This window comes from Aphelocoma coerulescens, chromosome 15 (genome assembly GCF_041296385.1).
Source record: "Aphelocoma coerulescens isolate FSJ_1873_10779 chromosome 15, UR_Acoe_1.0, whole genome shotgun sequence".
NCBI classification, from domain to species: domain Eukaryota; kingdom Metazoa; phylum Chordata; class Aves; order Passeriformes; family Corvidae; genus Aphelocoma; species Aphelocoma coerulescens.
In genome coordinates, this window is record NC_091029.1 from 13301996 (window position 1) to 13316785 (window position 14790).

Sequence of the window (14790 nt, forward strand, 5' to 3'; positions counted from 1 at the left end):
GTGGTTTGGGCTGAAAGGGTCCATAAAGGTCATCCAGTTCCACCCCCTGCCATGGGCAGAGACACCTTCTGCTATCCCAGGTTTCTCCAAGCCCTGTCCAACCTGGCCTTGGAAGTCCTCAGTTCACTAAAGCAAAAAGAAAAAGCAGGAAAAGCAAATACTTTCCCTCCTGTAGTAAACTGCCTCAGTATCTTCCAAGTATTAAGACAGTTGGTTATTCCTATCTTTTTCCACTTGTGGAAAGTCACAGTTAATTTCAGAAGCAGGAAATGTAACAGCAAAATACTACTTTCCATTTGCGAGCTGCACTTAAATAAGAGCTGGAGATGGACCTCAACTCAAACAAACAACAGGCAAAGAAAAAGGATTTTAAAGAGGGTCCTGCCCACGAAGGCACACGGAAAAGGGACACGGAGCTATCTGAGTAGCCAGCTTTAGTGAGGAGCAGTGAAACTGCATCTCACCAAGAGCCTCAGCAGAGCAGCCACCAGGGATTGAAGCACCACAGCCCTTTGATGTGGGAGGCAGGAGGCCCATGGAGGAGTCTTGCAGCTCTTGTGATCGCCTCAAGAAATGTTTTAATGGGCTTCAATTTCCGTAGCTGGTTTGGAAGATCAATTACACACATTAGCAGTATCTGGTGTGAAGTACAAAGGTCTTTAATAGAGCAGTTAATTTTGTCACACTGCATCTGTATTCCTCTAGAGACACAACAGAGCTGCTTCAGAACCAGTTGACTCTAATGCAATAGTTAGACCAATAGTCCTCCATCAACTAAATCAAGGTAGATGCTCTGCAATCTTCAAATCTTGAATGTGTCAAGGACAAGAACAACTACAATTTCTAAAGTCACATCTCCAGATTGCCCAGGGAGGCTGAGTTCAGTCAGGACAAGTCCCCAAAATGTTTTCTCCACAACAACTTCCATAATACGGAAAGCATACAGGCTTGTTCCCTTACCCCGAAGTTGCACAGCCCTTCAGTGCCAGGAAGGAATTTACTTGGATTACCAGAATATGCTTATTCTATAAACTAAACAGCACGAAGCCAAAGTTAAATATATTTAGGCATTTCAGAGACACCAAGAAGGGTTTGTGGTTGCTTGAGGCACAGATGTGTATCAAAACACAGAGTTTCAGCTAGAATTGAGTTCTGCCACAGACTGCAGCTCTGCTAGAGAAACAAGGTTTGACAGGTCTCCAGTTAATAGCCACAGTCTCTCCCTTCTCCTATTTAAAGTAAAAATCCATTGAAGTTCAAGCTTCCACAGGATACCAGCAGATACTTGGTTGATGTGGAAAACTGAATTAATTCTATAAGGTACCTGCATCTCCTTTGGTCAGTCTTGCAATCCAAACAGCGATTCCAACAGGGATGAGTTTCTCCAGGGAACAGGAAGATGTCCCTTCCTACCTCCTCACTTAAAGCAGACCACAACAAGCTGTCTACAGCAGATCTGTTTTTACCTAAAAGAGATATTCCTCCAGTATCCTATTTTGTACTAAATGACCTTTTCAAAAGCACAACAAATTAGTATATACAGACACTTATTTAAAACCTCTCTCACTTATTTTCCCTAAAGAAACTCATTCCTTTTGGTAGATACAACAAACCCTGAGAAGGAAGAATAACAGTACAAAGAATGTAAGTAGTCATTAAGTGTTTTATCCTTTAGAGAACATTCACTCCTTCCCTGTGTGACTCAAAACAAACCTAATTTACTAAGAAAGACTTGGTTGCAATTAAAAGATAAATCATCATTTTAAAGAAACAAAGGTTTGGGCTCTTCAGCACATTATCCAAACACAACACATCCACATCTCTCCCACAGGCATTGCAGAAGTCAGTGCAGTTCACAGCTCACTCTGTTATTGATGCATCAGGGAAGGTAATTTTCATTTAATTCCAGATTTAAAAAAATATGTATGTCAGGAGACTGCAGCTCTCCAATTTTTGCATTTCAATCATTATCAGCCAGCAGGACTTAACCCTCCTTTAAAGAATAGAAAGATTAATAACCATCCTTACAGTGAATTTACCATGTCCCCTTTAAATTGCACTTTATAAAAACATATAAGAGCACGTGTGTATTAATCCACGAGCTTTCCTAAAGATGTGAAAATAGCACAAGTCACATTTGTAACACTACAGCTCTTACCTGTGACTTTCAGATCTAAAGCTTCAATTAAATATACAAAAGTAGCACTCCACAGTAAAAATTAAGACCAACTACATCTATTTTTGGTCTCTATCATTCCATTTGAAGCACCCTCTGGTAACCACCTGAGCAGCAAAACCAAGCCTGTACTTACTGAACATGAACTCTGAGAAGTCTGCATTAAACCCATGAGGGTAAAATATTCAAGGTGCATTTGCTTGAAGTGAAAAGGTAAATCTGGCAAATTTTGGTTAAAAAAAGTTAGATACAACATAGATAAGGAGCAATAAACGTTGGGGTTTCCTCTGATGAAATTAAATGGCAAAACCCCCTGACCTCAGCTGACACCCTGGGTCGTGCTGCACGCACAGGACTGAGCTGCTGAAAATGTACAAACACAGCTCTGAGCCTCCGTTTGCTCAGGTACTCAGGGACCTCCTTAAACATCTTAGGAGGTGCTATCCCTGGTCAAAATCCAAACCAAGAGAGGGCAGGAATTTCTTCCCTTCCTGTAACTCTCCAGGCTGCCTGCAGGAACACTTGCCCTCAGATTCAGGGGGATGAAACTTCCCAGAAAGCTTTCCTTTGAGAGACACGCAAAGTCCCCACCAGATTCCTGTCACAGAAATGAAGTTGAATATCTAATTACAAAACAAACCGAAGTTGCTTCTGCCCCTTTGAGTGCAAATTGGAAGGTACAAGGAACCAAGATCAACACACATGCAAAAAAATCCAGAACAATTTGGGATGAGTGGGAGAACAGCTCAGCAGGGAGTGCAAGCCCCCACTGGCACAGTTCCATTACATCAAGCTGCTCTTTGGACTCATCCAGCTGAGGTTTGAGGATCACCAGGCATATCCTTTCTAGACAATCAATTCCAATATTAAAGTTGGAATCTGAAACCAACTTCAGAGAAATATTCCATGGCAAAAGAAACCTTCACACACTGAGCAAAACCAGAACAAGGGTAGGAACAATGCTCAGAATACTTAAATGTGCCTTGCTTTTATTGTAAGCCTTTATTTCAGAAGGTTATGCAGCTGGCATAACACAAATCTACATGTGAAGACAAATCTAGAAGCAAATGCTCAGAGCTGAGATGAAAAAGCATCTGTAATTTAGATAAATAACAGCTCACTGCGGGAACAACCTCAGCATTCAGGTCTTGTATTTCAGAGCCTGCACAGTTTTGCTCATTTAGATTCAAATGCCAAAAAACAGCCCAACTCCTCTCCTGGATGAAAGATTACATCTTTATGCAGGAAAGCTTAGTTGGAAGCTGAGATGAGTCTGTCAAGGAAGGACAAGGATCCAAGGTATGCATGTTTATGAAAAGTACCATTTCTGTGTCATTAGCTTGGAGATGTGACATCTCTGCATCAGGTCCAGCTGATAGAACTGTTCCACAAGAATTCCCTGATGGTAGAGGCCTCCAAAATAAAAAATGCCACCATGAACCAGCCACTCACAGCCAAACTTCCATGTTCAGCCTGAACAACTTGAAGCTTGAACTAAAGATTTCTCTTTTCCAATTGCCACTGGGTTGGGTGCTGAAAAACAGATCCTGCAAGAACAGAGTGGCCTGTTTTGGTATTTTACTATTTCACATATTTCAAGAAGTCAGAGCACTGGTGTTAAGGGAAGGGATCCTTGACAGGCTGGCACAGCTCGGTGCTGGATTTTTGGACTAAGCTGTTACATGGAGTTGCACAATGAGTAAACAAGGGAGGCAAAGCTGACAGCCCAAGCCCAGCATTAATGACCCAGCAGGTATTTTCACTGCTCTTACACGCCATGGAAATCAACTTGTAATTGCAGCCTGAAGTAGCCCTACATAAAACCCATGGAGTGAAGGGTTACACATTAGGAAATGCAAGCACTGTGATCACCTGTGAAGCTTCTGCTCAGCTTCTCTTGGAATATGTATGATCCTTAATTCCCTTCTCCATCCTCTCCTTCCCATAAACCCTCACCCAGTGAGCTGAGTAGGACAATATTCTCTGAACCCAGACCTTTCCATTCAGTCATTTTCCTCAAACCCTGTAGTCAGTGTGGAGTCCTGAAGCAGTCAGTCCTTCTTGCACTGCTCATTTTATGGCACCTCTTCTGCTAAGGATCCACAGCGCTCAGCAAAGCTACTACATTGTTCCTTATGTTAAGTGGCCAGTAATGGACTTTTAAAAGGCTGGAAAACTAAGGATGGTAAGAGTTCATGCCATCAGAAGGATCTTCTGTGCCCAGAACATATGTCCAGAGTTTAGTTTTTTGAATACTCCCAATTTTTACAGTATTCCTGCTCTGTGGTTGGGAAATACAACTCCACTGCCAGGGGTCTGAGCAGCAGAGTCGAGCACTCAGGCCTGGAGCTGTGTACTCAGCACCCAAACCATAACTCTACACACACCTGGAAAGGTTCCCAGCAACTTCCTAGCCAGGACCACAATCCACAACCAGGCAGGGACACACCTGCCTCTCCAGGATGGCACTGGCCTGACTCACCAGACCACCACCTACAACTTCTTCCCAGATAAAGCCACCTCACCCAGTGCTTCTACAAATAGCAGGTAATTTAAAATCTTATTGGGCCACCTGGAAATTCTGGATTTCTTCAGGTGTCCCATCCTACTGCAGCCTCTGTGTAGAATTACCTCAGTTATTACCTGTGGGGATGAACTACTGATGTCAGCACACTCACAGCAGTGCTCAAAAGATCAGACAGATTGTTAGATACCTGAATATCCAATCATCATTCCTCCCACAAACTGCTTAGTCTTTATATTAGTTTATTGGCTCAGTTGCACAGCACAGACAAACCTCTTTGGGAGGGAGGCAAACTCCTGGCAAGCCTTCAGAAGAAGCCAGCACTCCCAGTTGGCATGGGAGCTTCAGCCACAGCCATTGGTACCAGGAAGCCCAGTTCATCTGGCTCTGGGCCCCAGTTATTTCTTCAGCAACTTTAGGAGCAGGCTATTTTCTTGAAACCATTGACAAAAAAAGCCACTAAATTAGCTCACAAGTCAGTTTGTGTAACACAGCACAGGCCACCTGCCTCAGTGAGGCCCCACTGCCGTGCTTTGTCTGCCACAGCTTTAATTCTTACTTAACTTATCAAAAGGATGTCAGAAGTCTTATGCAAGTTCACCTCTAACGTACTCGTTATCCTCTTAGGAGCCACTGAATGAAACGTGAGTTAATGAATAACACAGTAGGAATTATTTCATTATCCCCCTGGTGAGAGAGAGCCATCTAATTCTTGGATATGATGTCAGACTTGAGAAACAGCCAGTGGTACTTACTGAGGCTTCCACTGCTCACTCAACTGCTACAGCAGTGGTGTTCCCAAAGAAAGGCTGCAGGCTGCTCTGACAGCTCGGGAGCAAAGCTGCTCCAGGAGAAATCAGGAATTCAAGCAGCAGGAGTGAGGAACTGGAGCCTGTCACTGCTCCCACAGAAGGGAGAGGTTTTTAGCAGCCCATATTTAATGTATAGGCCTTGCCCAGGTATGGGAATCAAGGCAGTAACAGCATGTCAGCTCTTCACATTTTCCTCTTTTACAGTGTCAATCCCATTGCAAGTCACCATTTGTCTCTGCTGCTAAGTCAACCTGTCTGTTAAACTCCATCAGAACCCCAGGACACCTACTGAAAGGCAAGTCTGGAGCAAGGAATAGATCCTTCATCAGTCACTGGCAATCTCATCTGGCATTCCAGGCTGCCTCACTTCCACTTTTAGTTCAACGAACACTTTTCACTATAGAGCTTGATGCATTGTGGCTACAAGTAAATGCTCACTCCTCTGTGAAAAACGTACACCTCCTGCTAGTGCAGGTAGTGAGGAGAACAGCTCCAAGAAAGACCAAAGTGTCCTTCAGGTCATCATTTGCCTGCAGTAACAATCCAGCTCTAGATTGCCTGAGCAGTTTGTATGTTTAAAAGACCAGGCAGCTTAAGAAGATGTTTAGAGCTGGTACTTCACTGGTGTCCTCACTGTGAAGTCCATCCTCACTGCTGTCAGGACAGCTGTGCCTGGCAGTGCCCTTCAGATAGCGTGGCTCTCAGGACACGTGTTCCTTCCTGTCCAGAACACCCCCATACTTCCTTTACATTAGGAGGAGCAGGAGGGGCAGCCAGAAGTAAGAAAGCAGAGGACATTTGAACAGCTCACACCAATCCATTACAGAACCTGAAGCTGTTACTTAGCACGTGTTCCCTTCTAACAGCCTGCCTGATGAGGAATAAACTACTACACAAGCAAGCTAAAAACACAAGCAAGAGGGAAAACCAGAAAGCCTGGGAGACCAAAGCTAGAAGATGGGCTTCTCGTGCACATGGAAAACCAGAACTATCTCCCTGACGTGTTATAGCCAATGAAGGGCCCAACAGAAGCAGATTTCTCTGCATGGACCGCAGAAATTCTCATTCAAGGGGAAGATTTCCCCACACCCTGCTGCTTGCACTCACTCCTGAACAGCCACAGAGCACTGAGTCTGTGTGACACTTCAAAAGCAAAGGACAAGGGTGCCACACTCCTTATCAAACTGAAAGAAACACTATCTTCAAGCCTAGCACGTGCTGTCCTGTCATTCTCACGTGAGTGTGCACATGGAGGATGTATTCATAGTCCAGGCCTGGCATCACCATCACTGTCAGGATTGCAGTGCTGCAGTATATTTAGAATGGCTCTGTCAATATCATAGCTCACTTCCACAATAGTGTTAATAGATCCCAGCCTGCAAACCCCCTATTGTCCCACAAGCATTCAACTTCAATTCTTCAATTACTGTTCAAAATGCCAATATTTAGGATACAAATCTCATGGCAGTATCTGTAAAACTGACAGAAAATTCAGTAAGAAACTAAGAAAAGCTGACTTTGGAGCAACTTTCTGTCATGTGAGAAGTTTCTGTAGTGGTATGGAGCAGCATCTCCCTGTGAGGAGCATCTGTGTGCAGGAATACCTGAGCCTTTGAGCCATGCCAAGGTGCTCCCCCAGCAGTCAGTGCCCACTCAGGCCTCAGCTGATCAGCAGGGCACACAGCTGTGCTTCAGCCTACACAGAACAGTGCCTCAATACACAACAATCAACACACAACACCACAGAGTGAGGTAAGACACACGTTTTCGAGGTGTGATGCCATGTAAGAGGGTAATGGGATTGAACTGATGCCCTCAGTGCTGAGGCTGTGAGCTCCCATTCTGACTTGTATGGTGATACTGCTGAAGTTGAACCACGTGCTTACATTCCCCACTGAGTCAGAGCTGTCCTTACACAACACATCCAAGTTCCTCAGAGCTGCTCAGCAAGCCCTTCAGAGGCTGCATCTGTGCTACTTTACAGCTGTGCTGGTTAACCAGGCTCTCCTGCCAAGAAAACTGCCAAAGCCATGCACAGCCGAGAGAGATTGCTCTCTCCTGGAAGCATCCTCGGTGCCATGCCCACAGCAGCTGTACACCAAAACTGCCCCTGGGACCTTAAGGAAGATTCTCCTCACCAACAGCCAGATCTTGTGTCTGATATTGTCTCTTTTCAGCAATCCCACATCCTATCCCTCAGAGAGCAGCTCTTACCTATTTTGGCCACACACTTCAGGAGACACACTTGATGCAGCTGTGTGGTCTGCTGGGAGGACAGGACAGCAATATCCAAATATCTTTGACTCTGCAGTTTCCAGCTTAAAAACACTTAAGACTCACTAGGAGGGAGTAACCAATGTCATCCAGACTGTCTGGGGAAGCATCAGTCATTTAAAAAAGTAGCTGCACACTGCAGCTTGGGGTTCAAATGCGAACAACAGCTCAGACATTCCCTCTACTAACAAAAAAAGCCACTACAGCTCTTCCTCCCACCCCAAGGTTTTTTGCAGCATTAAGTAGGTACATAAGTGAAAGTCAGTTATAAAGTCATTTTATCACCACCACTATTTTCTCAAAGCTTAAAAATTAAATCAAGTACTCTGCTACTGGAATTTTCATTACCAGGAAGTTGCAGTAATGCTTATTGCACTATGGTCATTGGTTTGTTCTCCCAATATGATAACTGCATCAGTTCAATGCTTTGAGTTAATTATTGTTGTTGACCTGAGGTAAATGCAAACAGAAACCTAAACAGCATGGAATAAGCAGTAGGAAGCCAAGCTCGACTATGTAAAGGTAAACCAAATACTTCATGATCACTCGTAAGTATCTGGGAAATTCTCACACAGCTCTCATATGAATGAGAAATTAAAAGCCCTGACAATTACAGCTTCAGAAAATGGCCACAGGAAAACTATATAGTGAGGTAAAGACTCAGGCATTTTTCCTGTATCTTAACACTTGGGATTAGCACTAAAGAAACACATAAAAAAACACATAAAAAATTTTATTTTAACACATAAAAAATAACTAGACCATATATTACAATATTTTCAGAATATTCTGTCAGATTTCTCCCAGCAATAAAGCATAAATAAGCATAAACGATTCTCTGGAGAGTCCACCACACCTCCACAGATTCTCTGGAGCTTCTTCAGCACTGATGAAAAAGTACCTCCAGTGGTACTGTTTTCTCATTCGACTGAGGGGAAAGCACTCCAGCGCCCAGTGGGTGATGAAGGCAGCAGTCGAGAGTCAGCCTTGGCACAGACTGATTGTGCTGAAGGGCCACCAGTTGCCATGGAAGTCTCCCTGAGCTCCACTGCCGAGGCTGAACTCAGAGGTGGTCAGACAAGTGGCTCATGTGAAGCTGCTGCTGAGATGCTCAGGAAAGCCCGTGAACTGCCCAGAGGAGTGACTGCCACACAACAATGTGCTCACTGCACAGCAGTGCTCCAACACCACTGAATAGACAATGCAAAGAGCCATTCAAGTGTCAGTCTTCCAGAGCAGCCAGGACAAAGTGCTTTTTGTTTCTGTCTTTGAGATCCTGACAAATCAAAAATAGATTAAGTGTGCTGGCAGACTGGCTTTACCTCCCAGCCGGATACGTGATCCCGTGGCAGAGGACTGCCAGTGCTCTGCAGTAACTCACAGGCAGCCATGCCATGCTCTGCTCTCCCTGGGAGAGCTCTGGAGGGAATCACACCTTTGAGCTTTACCGGAAGCTCACAGGGAATCACTCTGATCAAATATAACTCAGAGGTCAGAACTGCAAGTCCTAATTCTATAGGTTAAGAGGAGTCTCTGCCTGAGCCCAGAAGCCACTGAAGGCTTTATTATCTCTAGCAGAGGCTCTGAAATAGATACATTTGTGTTTTGTACAGTTTCCATTTAACATGCTAATTTCCTCAGCATTATTTTTTGCAGCTCAGGGACAAACAGAGTTACTAAGTAACTCTCCAGGATGAAGTTTCAGTGCATTAGTTCTCACTGCTGAATTAAATACATAAGCATCTTAACAGCCACAAATCCAGCAGCCCACTACTCCATAACCCACAAGGAGTACACACATTTTATCTGTGCAAAACACATGAGCATTTATCAAGCAACATATCAAATTTTACCACAAATACTAAACAAAACCCAGCAACTCAACTGCTTCAGTTAACAATTAATAAAAGCTCTGAGGAAAAGGAATGCATCTGCTTCCACTTCCTACATAAATCTCAAGTACATCTGAAGCAGTACCTCAGATACAAAAAGTTTCAGGAGCTGCATTTCTAAAGGAAATTTGAAATCACCAGTAGTGGATATCCTTTCAGCATTGAGGCCTTCCTGTGCTAGGTCAGCCCAAGCCCCCAGTGCCTCCAGAGTCACAGGATCCATGGAACAGCCCTGTCTCCCTGCTGTTATCCCAGGCTACAGCTCTGTGCCCACTGAAGGCTGCTTTAAATCAGTACCATCAGCACAGGTACCTTTTAACCACAGAAACACAGCAAAGCACTGCAAAAATATTTGTTCAATTCTTACTTGCAGCAAGCTTGGTCTAGAAGGGCAAAAAGTTCCCTTCAGAGTATCAGTGTAGTCATGCTGAGCAGAGCACTAAGACTGCTTGTTAAACTCTGAACAGGCAACGGGCTGACACAACACACAGGTGGAGCTGCAGATTTCTACCTCCAATGGGTCTGCAAGGAGCCACCGTCACTCTGTCACTTGTGACAAGGAGTTAAAGCATGGGATGGAAGAGAAAGAACAACACTGGAATTGTGATGAACTTAACTTCCCTCCAGCAGCTCAGTAAGAGCACCAGTCGGTGAAAGGTTTGCACAAAGCTCTCTCAAAGTACTAAAAAGGATACAATTCAAGCCTTCTGTGTAACACCAAACAAATCTGCTACTTTTCCACTTGAAAATTCAGTGAGGCTTCAAAGCAGGACACACCTAACTAGACAAACTAGAGGATTAATTCCTTACTTCAGAATTGAAGCCTTCAGACCCTTCCATCCAACCTACTTCATTTTAAAGATATTCCGTATATCCAGCATATGGTAGAGCATTCACACAGCCTATTTTGTGTAAATGAGACATTAGTAAGGATTTTTCCCCGTTCCTCCCCCAAAATTGTCATCAGATACAATGTAAAATATATCACTTCAAGACAAGTGATAGACACTCATCTCAAATATTTCAAGAAATTTCCAGGGTTCCACAAAGACTCACCAGCAGACCAACTCCTAAATCCTGATTTAGCAGTTCCATAAGCAAAACTGAAGAATGACAAAGGTGTAGCAAGACAGGCACAGCTGCTTGTTCACTCCAGGTCACATTTACTTTTCTGCTAAAGGAAGAACTCACTGGGTAGGTAGGTTTTGAGTGACACACACCTTGGTATTTAAATAACTGAGATCTAGAGATGTAGGACAGAGGTGAACAAGCAGGAGTTAACTCTTCAAACAAACACAGGTTTTAACAGGATAAATTCTTATCCTATGCTTAGAGTTTAGAGGTTACAAAAAACTCAGTGGTGGAGGAACAGATCAGCACTAGGCAACAAGCTTTTTATAACATGGCAAAGATGCTCTGAATTCCGTGTAGAGGCTGAGCTGTCACTCACCCAGCATGATCTGTGGATTCCCAGCTCCACAGAAAGGTTCACACTTTCACATTCTGATATGCAATAAGCTCTCAGTATGTTGTTTAATCTCTGAGTTCTGCTTAAAATGCTATTAATAAAATAATCAAAGTAACCAAGTCAGGATTTTTAGAGGTCACGGCTCCTCAGGAGTCACCTAACAAGCAGCAGATTCTTCAGACAAGTTTCAAGCCATCAAATTTGTTTCAACATGTACAAACTCTGCTAAGTCAAGTCTTTCAACAACACTCACCAAAAGGTGACCCAGGGGAGAATACAGTGGCACAACCTGACTAATTGCTGTTCAATCAAGGTGCTGGTTGTGTTTTCTTTTGCAGGCATGATGGATGCACGGGGTTGTCCTACCACAACTGATCTTCACACAGCTGCACAAGCCCTCTCTCAACTGACCCCAGGGTATTCCTTCACCTTCCGTATTTTAATTATTTACAAATAGTTAAGCTGATCTTAAGAGCAGCAACCCCACACAGGGACCTAAGTTCTTCCTCCTAAGTTTGCCAGAGTCAAACAGGAGGTCTGAAGCTCTAGAAAACAGGTGCTGCAACACCAGCTTAAAGTTTACTGCTAATCAATCCAGGGAAGTTTAAAAGTTCACCTTTCACAAGCAGCAAAACCCCAGCTGGCCACAGCTACAAATGCACCACAAATGTGCTCCACAGCCACATCTTCAGACTCCTGAAAATCAAATACATCAGCACTGCAACCACCTAGACTCATCGGCCTAGCTGAACAGACTGGAATGTTCTCTGCACCTGCAGAAGTGGCTATTGCCTTCCAAACCCAGCCTGGAAATTCAAATTAGCTCTACAAATTCATTTTCTTGGCAAGAGGCAGCATAAAAAATGGTGGAATTTAAGCACATAAATTAGTTTTTGAGGGTGTTTTGCCATTAGGCCTTTCTTTAAACTCTAAGCTAAACTAGATTCTCCCCAGCCCACCTGCTCACTTCTTGCACAAAAACCTTCAGTCCTTTCTTGTCCTTGTCAGGATCCAAGTCACTTCAGACCAATTTCTTTGGACAAGGCATGTTTTAAGTGACTACTCCTTGCCTTTGTAAAGTCACTTTATCTCAATATACATTACTAGACCAGTAGTAAATTTATAGAAAAATCATTTCTTAACTACTACATAACTTGGTCTGCTGAGATTGACACATGGTAGCATGGGTTTATGATGAGACTAAAAACTGAATTTTGTTGAAAGAACCAGAAAAAATCCAACAGTAGTTAGAAATACTTAGAAATTGAAAGGAGACAAAGTAGATTAAAGCCATATTGCAATCCTGGGAAAATTTGTTCAAATACATGAGGCTTAGCCCTACTAGGTTTCTGCTTTGAATACCAAATAATTTTGGTCTAGGAGAAAGAAGCATGCAAGAAGCAGGGAAGGATCTGCATCCAGCAAGAGCTGGTCAGGTAATCCCCGCCTCTGTGAGCGGTGGTCCAGCCTCAGGCACTTGTACAGTTTAGAAAACTGGACAGTAACTTGAAATACTAATGTTTAGAAAAATAAGCTACAGGGCACAGTAGCTTGTAACTTACTCTTTAGGGAGGTGCCAACTGCTTCCTCCCGACCCAAGCAGATCAAGGTGCCTTATGCAAGAGGAAAAGTCTTCATACCTGAGTGCTGAATGGGACCACGGCGGGCTGGGACATGATGCAATGGCACCATTAGTTTTAATGGGGCTGCTCTCTGGGCGTGACCCTCCAAGGAAGGGAGCACCTCAACTGGGACCATACACAAACAGCTCAGTAAAAAACCAGGCTTCAAAAAGAAAGCAAGAAATAGCTCTTATTGTCTTTGCTATACCAGTCTTACACTTGCCAAATGAAGCAAAATCCTTTGTCCACAACTCCCCAGGCTGACTCCTCCACCAGACCCACCCAGCTCAGGCATCAGCAGTGGCAGTGATGAACCCAACCATCCTCCACAGGTGAGCAGAGCATCAAGCAGGTTTCCAAATTGCTTCCTACTCCAAGCTGATTATAAGAGCAGGTTTGGCACTGCTGTTTCCCTCAGTGAATTCCTCCAGAACTCCCATTCTTAGACTCTTCTGCTGCTCAGTTATCACCAGCCCTTCAAGAGTTCACAGGAAGAAGTGTCTGCACAATGAAAACACTGCAGAGCAGTTGGAATGCCCCAGCAAAGGAAAGCTAGACAGCTCTCCAACCTGCCTGCCAGTCAACACTGGAGAAGGAAAGGATAATTTGCCTGGAGTAATGAGCTAAGTATAGAGCCACCATGATTCCAGTGCCCCAATTACCTCTGCAATTCTTCCGAATTCTTCTTGGGAAGAGCCGGCTCCAGCTGCAGGCAGGACCAGGGACTGGAAGCTACTGCCCTGGTCCAGTGCTTAGCAGACCAAACTCTGCAAAAGCAGCACCAAGAGTCAAGACCAACATTTTCTAACACACTGGAGTCTTTTTGCCATCCTCAGTTCATTACCATATTTCAGCACTTTAGGGAATCCTGTTCTATTTTAGAAAACCCCTTGCCCAGTCCTCTCCCCAGGTCAGTGTTTAGCAGTCACCCTCATCAAGTGTCAGCATTCAGCCTGTCATTTAAAAGCCAAAATTCCAGTTTGACAAGTGCAAGGCATTTTGGTTCCAGCTTCTAAAGCCTGCAGAACTGAAGGGGGGGAAAAGCAACACGACAGTGACCAGGCACATTGGTACCATTATGCAGCTATACACGGAGCTACTACTTTTTGAAATTCACTGTTAATGAATATTTATTATTCTTTGACTTTAACAAGGGTTTATGTGTATTACCAATACAGCTCTATATCCACTAATGTCCCATGTGGTCACAGACTCTAAAAGAAGGACCTACAATTAGCTGTACCACCAGTTCTCCTGCAAGGAAGCTTCCCTCCAAATCCCCTTGTAATGATTTGAACACTGTAGGATACTGAACATGCACGTATGGTGTCAGTACATTGAAGCTGGAATCCTTTTTATAAGGAATTTGGAATTTTGGAGCAGGTGTCTGATCTCCTTCCTTACTGACAAGTGTAACTGACCAGATGGCTTTGTGAGAACACAACCCAGCACAAAATATTAAACACTTGGCCGTGGATCTCCAAAACTGAAAATTTCCATGTGGCTTCTCTGTGCAGCCCCGATTTACTCATCTGTTACGTCCAGGGATGCTCTGCAGCAGTGAAGTACACTAACCAAACACCTCCAAATCATGTGATACTCATGCTTGAGTCTCAAGGGATTAAGAGATTCCAGCCCAAAGTAAAAGAAAACAAGCAAGCTATTGTATTCTGCATTAGAACACAACTGTGCCTTGACCATAATCCACCAGCCAAACCTACAAGGAAAGCCGAGCAGACCTCAAAATATTTACCTTGTTCCATCTTCCTCCTTTTTCCTCAGAGAGTTCAGATTTTCCCAAAGTGCAAAAAGGTGCATTCTTTTGGAAGTTACTCAAAGAAAGGTTCGCTGAACATAGACAAAGATGATAATTTAATTATAATGGGTATCCAACCAGAATATAATGCCCTGTTCACAGCAAATTCCTGCTACCAGCAGTGAGAGAAAATTAAGAATCTGAATTCTCAAATGTACTCATGACTAGTATGTTCACCAATCAGCACACAATTAAGCATTCCTGTT

General features: G+C 43.7%; 1 protein-coding gene across 7 annotated transcripts in view; it reads right to left on the bottom strand.

Annotated features, from left to right (window-relative positions):
- The window catches only part of MTMR3 (myotubularin related protein 3), a 74684-nt gene that overhangs the window by 52094 nt on the left and 7800 nt on the right, over positions 1 to 14790 (bottom strand). The window lies entirely within an intron of this gene.